We start from the raw sequence: 11,742 nt of genomic DNA on the forward strand, positions 1-11,742 counted from the left end.
GTGCAATCCAGCTGCCCCATCTCCAGGGAAGTCTGTGGGGCTTCAAGACACACCTTTGGAATTAAGCACAGAAGGAGGAGATATTCTGTGACAGTGACCATTAACATAATCAAAGTACCACTGCCTCACTAGACTTCTGGCATAACAGTATTTGACTTGTTTCGATTGCCAGTTTCTGAAACTCCCGAAAGAACACAACAAAAAGAGGCCGGCCAGTACCAGCAGCACAGTGTCCCAACACATAAGGCAAATTAGAAGACAGGCAGCAGGGAAAAGAAAAACTATAAGCAACGTAGCAACTCCTCAGGAAAAAGACACACCACAAAAAGAAAACCACCCACGAGCTTGCAACAACGGTGACTTGGAAGAACTTCTGAGCCTTCCAGAAAAATAATTTAAAATTGCCGTGATGAAAAAACTGATGGAAGTCATTAAGGAAAACAATGCTCAGAAGAATGAAATTGAGTCCCTAAAGAGGGAAATGAAGGAAATGCAGGAGATCAAAGGATTAACAGAAGAGCTAAAGGATGCCGGGAAAAGCAGTGATAACAGAATAGAGGAAATGGAAGAATGAATAAGCACTCTCAAAGACACAGAAATAAAAAGAACCAAAACAGAAAAGAAAAGTATGAAGGAAAAAGACTGAAGAAAGACTTTGGGAAATATCTGACTCCATGAGGAAAGGAAATATAAGAGTTATAGGAATCCCAGAAGGAGAGGAGAGAGACCTAGGAACAGAGAAAATATTCAAGGAAATAATTGAAGAGAACTTCCCAAACGTGAAGAAGGAGCTGAAAATTGACATACAAGAAGCAAGAAGAACACCAAACTTCCATGATGAAAGGAAAAATACAGCAAAACACATAATACTAAAGCTCCCAAGAATCCAAGACAAGGAAAAAATAATGAAGCTGACAGGAGAGAAGAAACAGGTAACGTACAAAGGAAAACCAGTCAGACTGACATCAGACTTCTCCAAAGAAACACTACAGGCAAGGAGAGAGTGGGGGGACATAGTCAACAGACTCCAAGAAAACAGATGCCAGCCAAGAATACTCTATCCCGCAAAGCTCTCCTTCCTCTATGAGAAAGAAGAAGGACCTTCCCATACAAACAGAAACTCTGGAATTTCATTATGACTAAACCACCACTCCAAAAAATACTACAAGGAGTCCTAAAGCCAGAACCTCAGGGGGACAAATAACAAAGAAAGAAGGCCAAAAAAAAAAAAAGCTATTAAAAGAATAAATAAATAAAATCAAAGGAAAGACAAACACAATGGCAAATACAGATGCTAACAAATCAATATTAACTCTGAATGTAAATGGACTAAACTCTTCAATAAAAAGACACAGAGTCACAGGCTGGATTAAGAAACAAAACCCAACCTTTTGCTGTCTCCAGGAAACACATTTAGCTACAAAGGATAAAAATAGACTCAAAGTTAAAGGATGGAAAACAATCCTACAAGCAAATGACCAAAAAAGAAAGTAGGAACAGCTATACTTATATAAGATAAAACAGATTTCAAACTCAAAAAGGTAAAAAGAGACCCCAACAGTCACTACATTATGATCAAGGAGACAATACTTCAAGAAGAAATAACACTCATTAACATATACTCATCAAACAAAGGAGCACCAAAATATATCAACTATTGTCATATTTGAAAACAGACATCAGAGAAAACACATACTAAGTAAGAGACTTCAGCACACCACTATCAACAAAGGATAGATCAACGAGACAAAAAATAAGTAAAGACACTAAAGCTCTAAATAAGGATCTAGAGCACTTGGGCTTAACAGACATCTATAGAACACTAAACCCAAAAAAATCTGAGCACATATTTTTCTCAAGTGCACACGGATCATTCTCCAGATTTGATCACATACTGCGACCCAAGACAAACATCAACAGATTCAACAAGATTGAAATCATACCAACCATCTTTTCTGATCATGAAGGCTTCAAACTAGAAATAAACCACAAAAAGAAGGCAAGGAACTCTCCTACCTCATGGAGATTGAGACCCACACTACTGGAGATCACTGGACTAATGAGGAGATCAAAGAAGAAATTAAAGAATTCTTTGGATTGAATGACAAAGAGGACGCCAATTTCCTAAATGTATGGGATGCAGCAAAAGCAGTAATAGGAGGAAAATACATAGCAATAGAGGCTCACATCAAGAAACAAGAAAGAACTCAAAGAACCAACCTAATCTCGAAGCTCAGAGATCTAGAAAAAGAACAACAAAAAAAACCCCAAAACCAGTAGAAGAAAAGAAATAATAAAAACCAAAGCAGAAATAAATGAAATCAAAACTAAAAAAACAGTCCAAAAAATCAACGAAACCAAGAGCTGGTTGTTCGAAAAAATAAATAAAATAGACAAAGCCCTAGCCAGACTCACAAAGGAAAAATGGAGAAAGCACAAATAAACAGGATTACGAATGAAAGAGGAGAAACCACAACAGACACAGCAGAAATCAAAAGAACAACCAGAAACTACTATGAACAGTTATATGGAAACAAGTTCAACAATATAGAGGAGATGGACAAATTCCTACAACTCTACAATTACCCAAAGCGAGATAAAGAAGAAACAGAACACATAAACAAACCAATTACAAGCAGTGAAATTGAAATGGTAATCAAAAACCTCCGCAAAAAAAAAAACCCAGGACCTGATGGATTTACAAATGAATTCTACCAAACATTCAGAGACGAATTAGTGCCTATCCTTCACAAACTCTTCCAAAAAATTGAGAAGGAAGGGACAATACCAAACATGTTCTATGAAGCCAACATTACACTAATACCAAAACCGAACAAGGACAACACAAAAAAAGAAAACAACAGGCCAATCTCACTAATGAACACTGATGCAAAAATCCTCAATAAAATTTTAGCTATCAGAATCCAACAATGTATCCATAAGATAATTCACCACAACCAAGTAGGATTCATTCCAGGGACACAAGGATGGTTCAACAACCTAAAATCAATCAATGTTATCCAACACATCAACAAAAAGAAATATAAAAACCATATGATAATATCAATAGATGCTGAGAAAACTTTCGACAAAGTGCAACACCCATTCATGATAAAAGCCCTTGATATTCTCAGGATACAAGGAACATACCTCAACATCATAAAGGCCATATATGACAAGCCAACAGCCAGTATCATTCTCAATGGTAAATAGCTGAAAGCATTGCCATTAAGATCTGGAACAAGACAAGGATGTCCACTCTCACCACTGCTTTTCAATATAATACTGGAAGTCCTAGCCAGAGCAATAAGACAAGAGAAAGACATACAAGGAATCCAAATAGGAAAAGAAGAAGTCAAACTATCACTATTTGCAGATGATATGATAACATGCATAGAGAACCCCAAAAACTCCACAGAAAAACTCATTCAACTCATCAATCAGTTCAGTAAAGTGGCAGGATACAAAATCACCACACAAAAATCAGTAGTCTTCCTATACACAAACAATAAATCTGAATAAAAAGAAATAAAAAAAATCCCTTTTATTATCGAAACAAAAAAAAAATCAAATACTTGGGAATAAATCTAACAAAAGAGATAAAGGACCTATAAAAGAAAACTATAAAACATTGTTAAAAGAAATAGAAGAAGACACAAAGAGATGGAAAGACATCCCCTGCTCATGGATTGAAAGAATTAACATTATCAAAATGGCCATCCTACCAAAAGCAATATACAGATTCAATGCTATTCCAATCAAAATTTCAATGTTATTCTTCAAAGAAATAGAACAATTATTGATGAAATTCATATGGTATCACCAAAACCCCTAACAGCCAAAGCTCTCCTGAAAAAAAAAGAAGGGAATGGAGGCATCACACTCCCAGACTTCAAAGTATACTACAAAGCCATAATCATCAAAACTGCATGGTATTGGAACAAGAACAGACACACAGACCAATGGAACTGAATAGAAAATCCAGAAATAAACTCACAGATTTATGGTCAACTAATCTTTGACAAAGGAGCAAAGACTATGCATTGGAGCAAAGAAAGTTTGTTCAATAAATGGTGCTGGGAAAACTGGGTCGCTACATGCAAAAGAATGAAGCTTGACCACTACCTCACACCATACACAAAAATCAACTCAAAATGGATTAAAGAACTAGACATAAGACCTGAAACCATAAAATACATAGAAGGAAAAATAGGTGAAACACTACTTGATATGCACATCAAAGACATCTTTACAGACACATCACCCAAAGCAGTAGTGAAGGCAAAGATCAACAGTGTCTTTCATCAGTCTGCCTGTTCTGTTCCCCGCACTGTCTTTGGTGACTCCTCTTACCTCCTGCACATCTGGCCTGTACCCCGGTTCTTGTATAAATTTAAAAAAAAAAATCTTTAAAAAAAAGAATTAAAAATAAATGAAGACCAAGGGCTCCTTTTATATACAACTGTCTCCATATCTGTTACATCGATAGCATCGTTTTTCAGCAGGCACAGCCATTTGCGGCAAAGTCCCCAGACAAGGGGGGCAAGGCAAGGGGGGAAAGATGCAGGCATTCGGGGATGACCTTGGAGAGAGAGATTAGCTGGTTGGCTGCCTGACCTTGTAGATAAGAGTGCTGAGGCCCCAGCCATGAATCTTGAAAGGGAAAGAGCTGTGAGTAAGCAAACTTGTTAATTATGCTGCATTGGAGTGTTCATTGCACGTGGGCTGGAATCTTTATTACATTCATTCACCCAATAATATATTTTCGCTTCATTGTAACACCACTGTAGGGTAAGGAAAAAATATCAGGCTTTTCTGCCCTCCCGCCATCAGGATAGATGAGGGAACCCTGTGATCCTGAATGCATGCCTGATGGCAGGTACCCCTGGAGTGGGTACACCTGTGCTAAGACTGTGCTTTTATGGGCGGTGTCACGGGGACGCCAGGAGAAGCTGAAAGAGAAGAAGCCCGAAGCAGAAGTAGAGAATGCCGGATTGCCCAGATAGAGTGAAGATTTGCTGGGGGCTGGAAGGCCTGCCAGCCTCCCGGCCCCCCAGCACCTCTGCCTGCCATATGCCTGGTGAACCCCAATAAAAGACCTGCAAAACCCCTGAGGACTCTGACTCCTCCTTTACCTGGTCTGCTGGATCCTAGAAAACCTGCACTGTGTCCTTTCCTGCCCTTACACTAGGTATGGATGGCGAAAATCACAATAAAATAATGAAACATCAAATTTTCTTTCAAACACAGGAGAAAGAGGTACATCCATGTAGGGTAGATAAAGGGTATCAGGCTTTTCTGCCCTCCTGCCATTAGGATAGATGAGGGAGCCCTGTGGTCCTGAATGCAGGCCTGATGGCAGGCACCTGGCGTAGGGTGTGGGCATATGTAGATGGGACTCACCTGGGCTAAGAGTGGGCTTTTAAGGGAGGCATCACGGGGACGCCAGTAGAAGCCAAGAGAGTAGAACGAGAAGCTGAGAGAGAGGCAGATGAAGCAGAGAGAAGAAGAGAGAACGCCAGAGAGCCGAGATAGAAGACTTGCTGGCACCCCTGCCTGCCGTGTACCTGGTGAATCCCAATAAAAGCCTGCAAAAGCCACCAAGGACTCCAGGGCTCTCCTCCTTTACCTGGTCTGCTGGATCAGAAAACCTGCTCAGTGGCCTTCCTGCCCTTACACACTGTAGGGTAAGGAAAAAATGTCAGGCTTTTCTGCCCTCCTGCCATCAGGATAGATGATGGATCCTTGCGGTCCTGAATGCATGCCTGATGGCGGACACCTGGAATAGGGTGTGGGCATAGGTAGATGGGATTCACCTGGGCCGAGACTGGGTTTTTTAAGGACGGTGTCACAGGGACGCCAGCAGAAGCCCAAAGAGAAGCTGAGAAAGAAGTAGCAGAAGCTGAGAGAAGGTCGGAGAACTTGCTGGGGGCTGGGAGGCCTACCAGCCTCCCGGCCCCCCAGCACCCCTGCCTGCTGTGTACAGGGTAAATCCCAATAAAATGACCTGCAAAAAGCCACTAAGGACTCTGATTCCTCCTTCACCCGGTCTGCTGGATCCTAGAAAACATGCTCAGTGGCCATTCCTGACCTTATACACACACACACACACACACACGTTCATGTAGGCAGCCAACCCCAAATTCCCAGAGAACCCCTGTGTAGTGGCAGGAGGGGCACAGGGCAGGATTTCTAGGTGAAGGAGGAGTCCTGGATGCTCAGTGGCTTTTTCAGCCTTTTATTGAGTTTACCAAGTACACGGCAGGCAGGGGTGCCGATGGGCCAGGAGGCTGGCAGGCCTTCCAGCCCCCGGCGAGTCTTCACTCTTTCTGGGCTCTCCAGCACTCTCCTCTTCTTGTTGTTCTTTCACTCTGCTGTTCTGTTCTTTGCTCTGCCAGCATCCTCGTGATGCCACCCTTATGAGCAACGAATCTCAGCCCAGGTATACCCACTTACGTATGCCCACACCCTACTCCAGGTGCCATCATCAGGCATCCATCATCAGTCCTAATGGCAGGAGGGCAGAAAAGCCTGGCAGTTTATTTACCCTACACTCTGCCTGGAGACAGCAGCTGCGACCTGTCTTAGCTGGGCCTGCCCCCAGGTGGAGTCCTCTGGCCGTGGGAGTCTCTAGGCTTGAGGTCCCGCAGTCAGGATGGTCACACAGGATGTTGAGCCAGTCTGCAACTGCTGTCAGAGAGCAGCCGCCGGTTCATGGGAGGAAGAACCCAGGAGTGGGACTCTGTTGGCGGGGTGCCTCACCAAGGAGCCAGGAGAGGTGCTGGCTGGAGAGCAGTCTGAGTCCAAAGGGGGACAGTGAGTTGGACTCCAGAAGAGTAGCCTCAGGCAAGTCCTTTGCTCAAAGCCAGTTTGGGGACTGCTCCGAGTCTGCTTCATGAGTCTGCTCCTTTTACACATCCTTATCAGGCTTAGGCTCAGGCACCATCTGTTTTTATTAGCCTTTACCACTCAAGATGTGGATGCAGCCACTTTCACTCACGGCAATTGCAGGCACCTTAATATATTTTTAATTTCACTTTTAGCCAATGTATTTATATTGCTTGTAAGCTTTATATGTTCATTACACCCCATCTGTTCTCATCCTTGGGTACCGCTTGGAGAAGGGCTGGACCTAACTTGGGTCATCTGTAGATCAACTAATCTTAAAATAAATTCTTTGTTTGCTAACTGGTCCCTTTATATTGCTTGTAAGCTTTATGTATTCATTACACCCCATCTGTTCTCATCCCTGGATACCGCTTGGAGAAGGGCTGTACCTAATTTGGGTCATCTGTAAATCAACTAATCTTACAATAAATTCTTTGTTTGCTAACTGGTCCCTTTATATTGCTTGTAAGCTTTATGCGTTCATTACACCCCATCTGTTCTCATCCCTGGGTACTGCTTGGAGAAGGGCTGGACCTAACTTGGGTCATCTGTAGATCAACTAATTTTACAGTAAATTCTTTGTTTGCTAACCAGTCCCTAGAAACTGGTGACCTCGAAATTTATTGGTCCAGGAAACTAACACAACCTGGAACTGGGCCCTTCCTTAAAATTCTTATGGCTATCCTGGACACTGGAATCCAGGTTTAGCTGGGCCCTTATTAAGAATCAGACATCACTCTCCAAAGTGTCCCTTAAAAAAGCATTTTTGGTGCATCACCTTAACATTTTTCCCCGAGTGATTCATTAAGGATCTTATTAAGGCTAGACGCGTTGTGTGGACCAGTAATGACACTACAGCTCAGGTCATGAGCTATACTTCTAGACCCTAGATTTTTATTATGACCTCCAGACACCTAACATTACTGTGACTATTTATTCTGCTTCTAGCCAGCAAAAGGTTAAAGGTGTTAACACCACCTTTCATGCCAATGCCACAGGGTTAACCCCTCCCATCACTCACCATGACATCACTAGCCTTAACATTACTCATGTGCTCATTCTGAAACAAAGAGCTAAGGTCTGGCTGCCAGCTAATCTTACCCTGAGTGGACTGGAGAATCTGCTCTTGAACAAATTACCAATGCTTTAGAACATACTCTTTTCGGGTGTCCTCATAGCTGCTGTTATTGCTGCCACTGCTATGGCCGCGACTGCTGCTACTGCTACAGTCACCCTACCTCACTCCAGTCACACTGCACAGCAAATGAATCGATATTTTCAAAACATTACTTCTGAACTCCTGACTCAAACCATCACTGATCAGGAAATCTTACAGCAGTTACATGCCCTCGAGGCCACAGTGTCCTGGCTTGGAGAACATCAACAAGCTCTCAGGACACGCACCAGACTTAGTGGTGATGCTGAGTACCACTCAATGTGCGTTACTCCCATTCATTTTACCACCACTTCCTCTTGGGAAGACGTCCAATGGCACCTTCACAGTGCCTTCCACAATCATCTGAGACAAGATATTCTAGATCTCAGAAATAAATGTTACTAACAAATGGCTCAACTCCAACAAGAGGCAAAAAATGCCACCTTCAGCCATCTAAATGATCTAGCCCACTGGCTAAATCCAACAAATTGGTTTTCAGGTCTCAATATCAGAATATGGGTTATGACCAGATTGAGTATATTATGTATTTCGTTTTTTCTTTTAGTGCTCAAAGCCCACTGTTCTTTGTTCCGGGAACCGGACAAGCCAAGGCCATGCTGGCCTTTCTACAACCATCACAATATCAACCCTTTCTTGTGCCTCCTGCTGACTCCTCTCCTGATTCTGACCCGCCATAAAACAAAAAAGGAGGAAAAATGGGAACTTGGATTATTCTTTGCCTTGACTATTTTGTGCCTCTCAGAGTATGAACAGGGAGAGTTTGAGATAAGGAACCTCTCAGGGCAAAAGTGCTGAGAGTCCTGTCTCAGCATGTGCTGAAAACAGCAATAGATTTATGCCTAGAGTAGCAAACCACTGACTCTCCTGATTTCCCAGCCTTGGCTGGGCCAGCTGGTTACCAGTCCCCCACACACTTGGGCATTCCCCATTTGCCTACTTGCTTCTTTGATATTTTTTATTTTTCTCTTTGATTTTAAATAAAAACGAGACTGCCCTTGGAGATGGGCTGCACCTTCATGGTGTGGTCCCTCTAGGCTTCTCATTGTTCTGCACATGGACTCTGAGTAATCCTTTTTCATCCCGCCGCCACATGGCAGCATTCACTGCTCAGTCTGTGGTATTTGTAGGGTAAGGTAAAAGGTATCAGGCTTTTCTGCCCTCCCCTCCTCAGGATAGATGAGGGAGCCCTGTGATCCTGGGTGCATGCCTGATGGCGGGCACCTGAAGTGGGTCCACCTGAGCTAAGAGACTGATTTATAAGGGTGGTGCAGCAGAGTGTGGTGTGGTGGTAGTGCGGTGTTAAGGGTGGAGGAGTGGAGTGTACGAAGGAGTGTTGGGGCGACTACAAACCATGGCAAAGAGCATGTGGCTGCTAGAACCGTTCATAAACCTGCTCGGAATGGGTTGGTTGCTTTACAACTGGCGTAGACGGCAGGACGGTTCGAGGCAGGACAGCTCTACGCAGACGAAACCCTTTGAAATCTGGAGAGGGATCCCCGGATGGCCGACCACGAGCAGATGGTACCCGGTGGCCGTCCTCCTCGCCCAGTGGGCACCTCCCCAGGAATGGCCAGAGGTAGATGGATCCCCGGGGCAGTTGGAACAGGCCCTGTATGAAATAGAAGAAACCCTGAATGGATGCAGTGCCCATGAAGCAGAAGGAGCCATGGGATGGGTGTTTCTCACAGCTCTGCGAGAGTCCAGGCAGAAAGAGCAATCTAGGATCCAGCAAGTACTGGGTGAGATGCGAGAAGAGATGCAAAAAGAGATGTGAGAAGAGATGCGGATACAGCAACAACATTTGAGGATTCTGGAGGAAGAAGTTCGGAGAAACTGGCCCACCCTTCCGGAGATGCCAGACTCCGTCTCAGGAAGGAAGGAGAGGGAGGCTGGCCCTTTGCCCGAATCGCAGCCGGTGGTGGCAAACCAGCCTGCCACCCCGGAGATGCCGGACTCCTCTGGAGAGGAGGAGGAGGCTGGTCCCGTGCTCCGGGCCCGCCTGGTGGTGACTCAGAAAATGAAGCGGCAGCGACCCATGGCCCCAGGGGGTCTGGCTGCGGGACCACCACAGATGACGGAATTTACTACCTATCGACCATACACCCAGGCGGAACTGGTGGACTTGGGCAAACAGTTCCACCAGAAACCAGGGGAACCCTTGGCAACCTGGCTGCTACGCTTATGGGACCTGGGGGTGGATGGGATTATTTGCACGGCTCAAGAGATGGAGAGACTGGCTTCTGTGACTTCACACCCATCCTTGAGACAGAGGCTGCAGAACAGCCGGCGATATGGCCAGAGCGACCACACCTTCCTGGAGTGGATAATGGCTGCCGTACGGACAGTATGGGCTGATGCAGGAGACGTGCCGGAGACAGTAAGCAGATGGCAGACGTACGCCGAGCTGGTACAGGTACTTCGGGAATCGGGGATGCGGCAGGCCATGTTTAATGTGAATACGCGTGGTCCTGACGATGAGCTTTTCACAGCAGGAATGAGAGACTTGGTATTAAAGAGTGCCCCCTCATCTACTTTTGTATCTCTCATGGCAGTTCTAGCACCCTATGTGGGACATCAGATACATGACGTCACCACAATGATAGCCAGCTTGGGAGAAGTTGAGAGCCGGCGCTCTCAGAAAGGAATACGGGTAGTTTCTGAAAGGTCAAAAGGAATGCCAAGGAGGGCAAGGAGGCCTCTTGGCATCACAGAACCTATAAAAGTCACCCATAAACAAATGTGGATGGATTTAATAAGAGCAGGGGTAGATGGCACTAAAATAGACGCGCAGCCCAATGCATATTTATTGGAATTATGGCAGCAGCTGCGAGAAGCCCAGAGGTTCACACCCATGAGAAGGACTGCTGCTCAAGGGGAGCCTGGAAGCCCCAGGCCTCAGGCGCACGCCCTGCGCCTGGAAGACCACTTGCTGCCAGCCCCGTCCTCGGGTGATGGCCTGATATCCTTTGAATAGGGTGAGGGCCAAGGAACCCGTCCACAGGGGATGGGCGGGGACCGGAGGCCACATGTGGAGCTTGCCATCCCCTGGTCCCCGACTAACGTACAAAGGGTTTTAGCTCTAGTAGACACAGGAGCAGAATGTACTCTGCTCTATGGAAATCCAGGAAGATTTCATGGGTCTTCTTGTTATATTGATGCCTATGGAGGCCAGAGTGTCAAGGTGACAGCAGTAAGACTGTCTCTGGGGATTGGGCGATTACCCCGAAAGAGTATAAAGTATATGTATCGCCCATCCCGGAGTACATCCTGGGGGTGGATGTACTACGTGGCTTATGGCTAGAAACCACAGTCGGAGAGTTTCGCCTTAGGGTGCGAGTGGTAAAGGCAGTGGTGAGAGGACACGCTAAGCATCCGCCCCTACAACTGCCAGTCCCTAGGCGAGTGACTAATACCAAGCAATATCGGTTTCCCGGAGGCTACAAAGAAATTACAGGCACAATATCAGAGCTGGAGAAAGTGGGCATTGTGCATACTGCCCACAGGCCCTACAATTCGCCAGTGTGGCCAGTGAAGAAGCCCGATGGCTCTTGGCTCATGACAGTAGATTATTGTGAGTTGAATAAGGTAGTTCCCCCCTTGCATGCTGCAGTGCCTTCAGTGGCAGACTTGATGGATCGTCTGAGCCACGAGCTGGGAATGTACCATTTTGTAGCCGA

The sequence above is a fragment of the Talpa occidentalis genome, unplaced genomic scaffold (assembly GCF_014898055.3).
Source record: "Talpa occidentalis isolate TD23 unplaced genomic scaffold, MPIMG_talOcc4v2.1 talOcc4.2, whole genome shotgun sequence".
Classification (NCBI taxonomy): domain Eukaryota; kingdom Metazoa; phylum Chordata; class Mammalia; order Eulipotyphla; family Talpidae; genus Talpa; species Talpa occidentalis.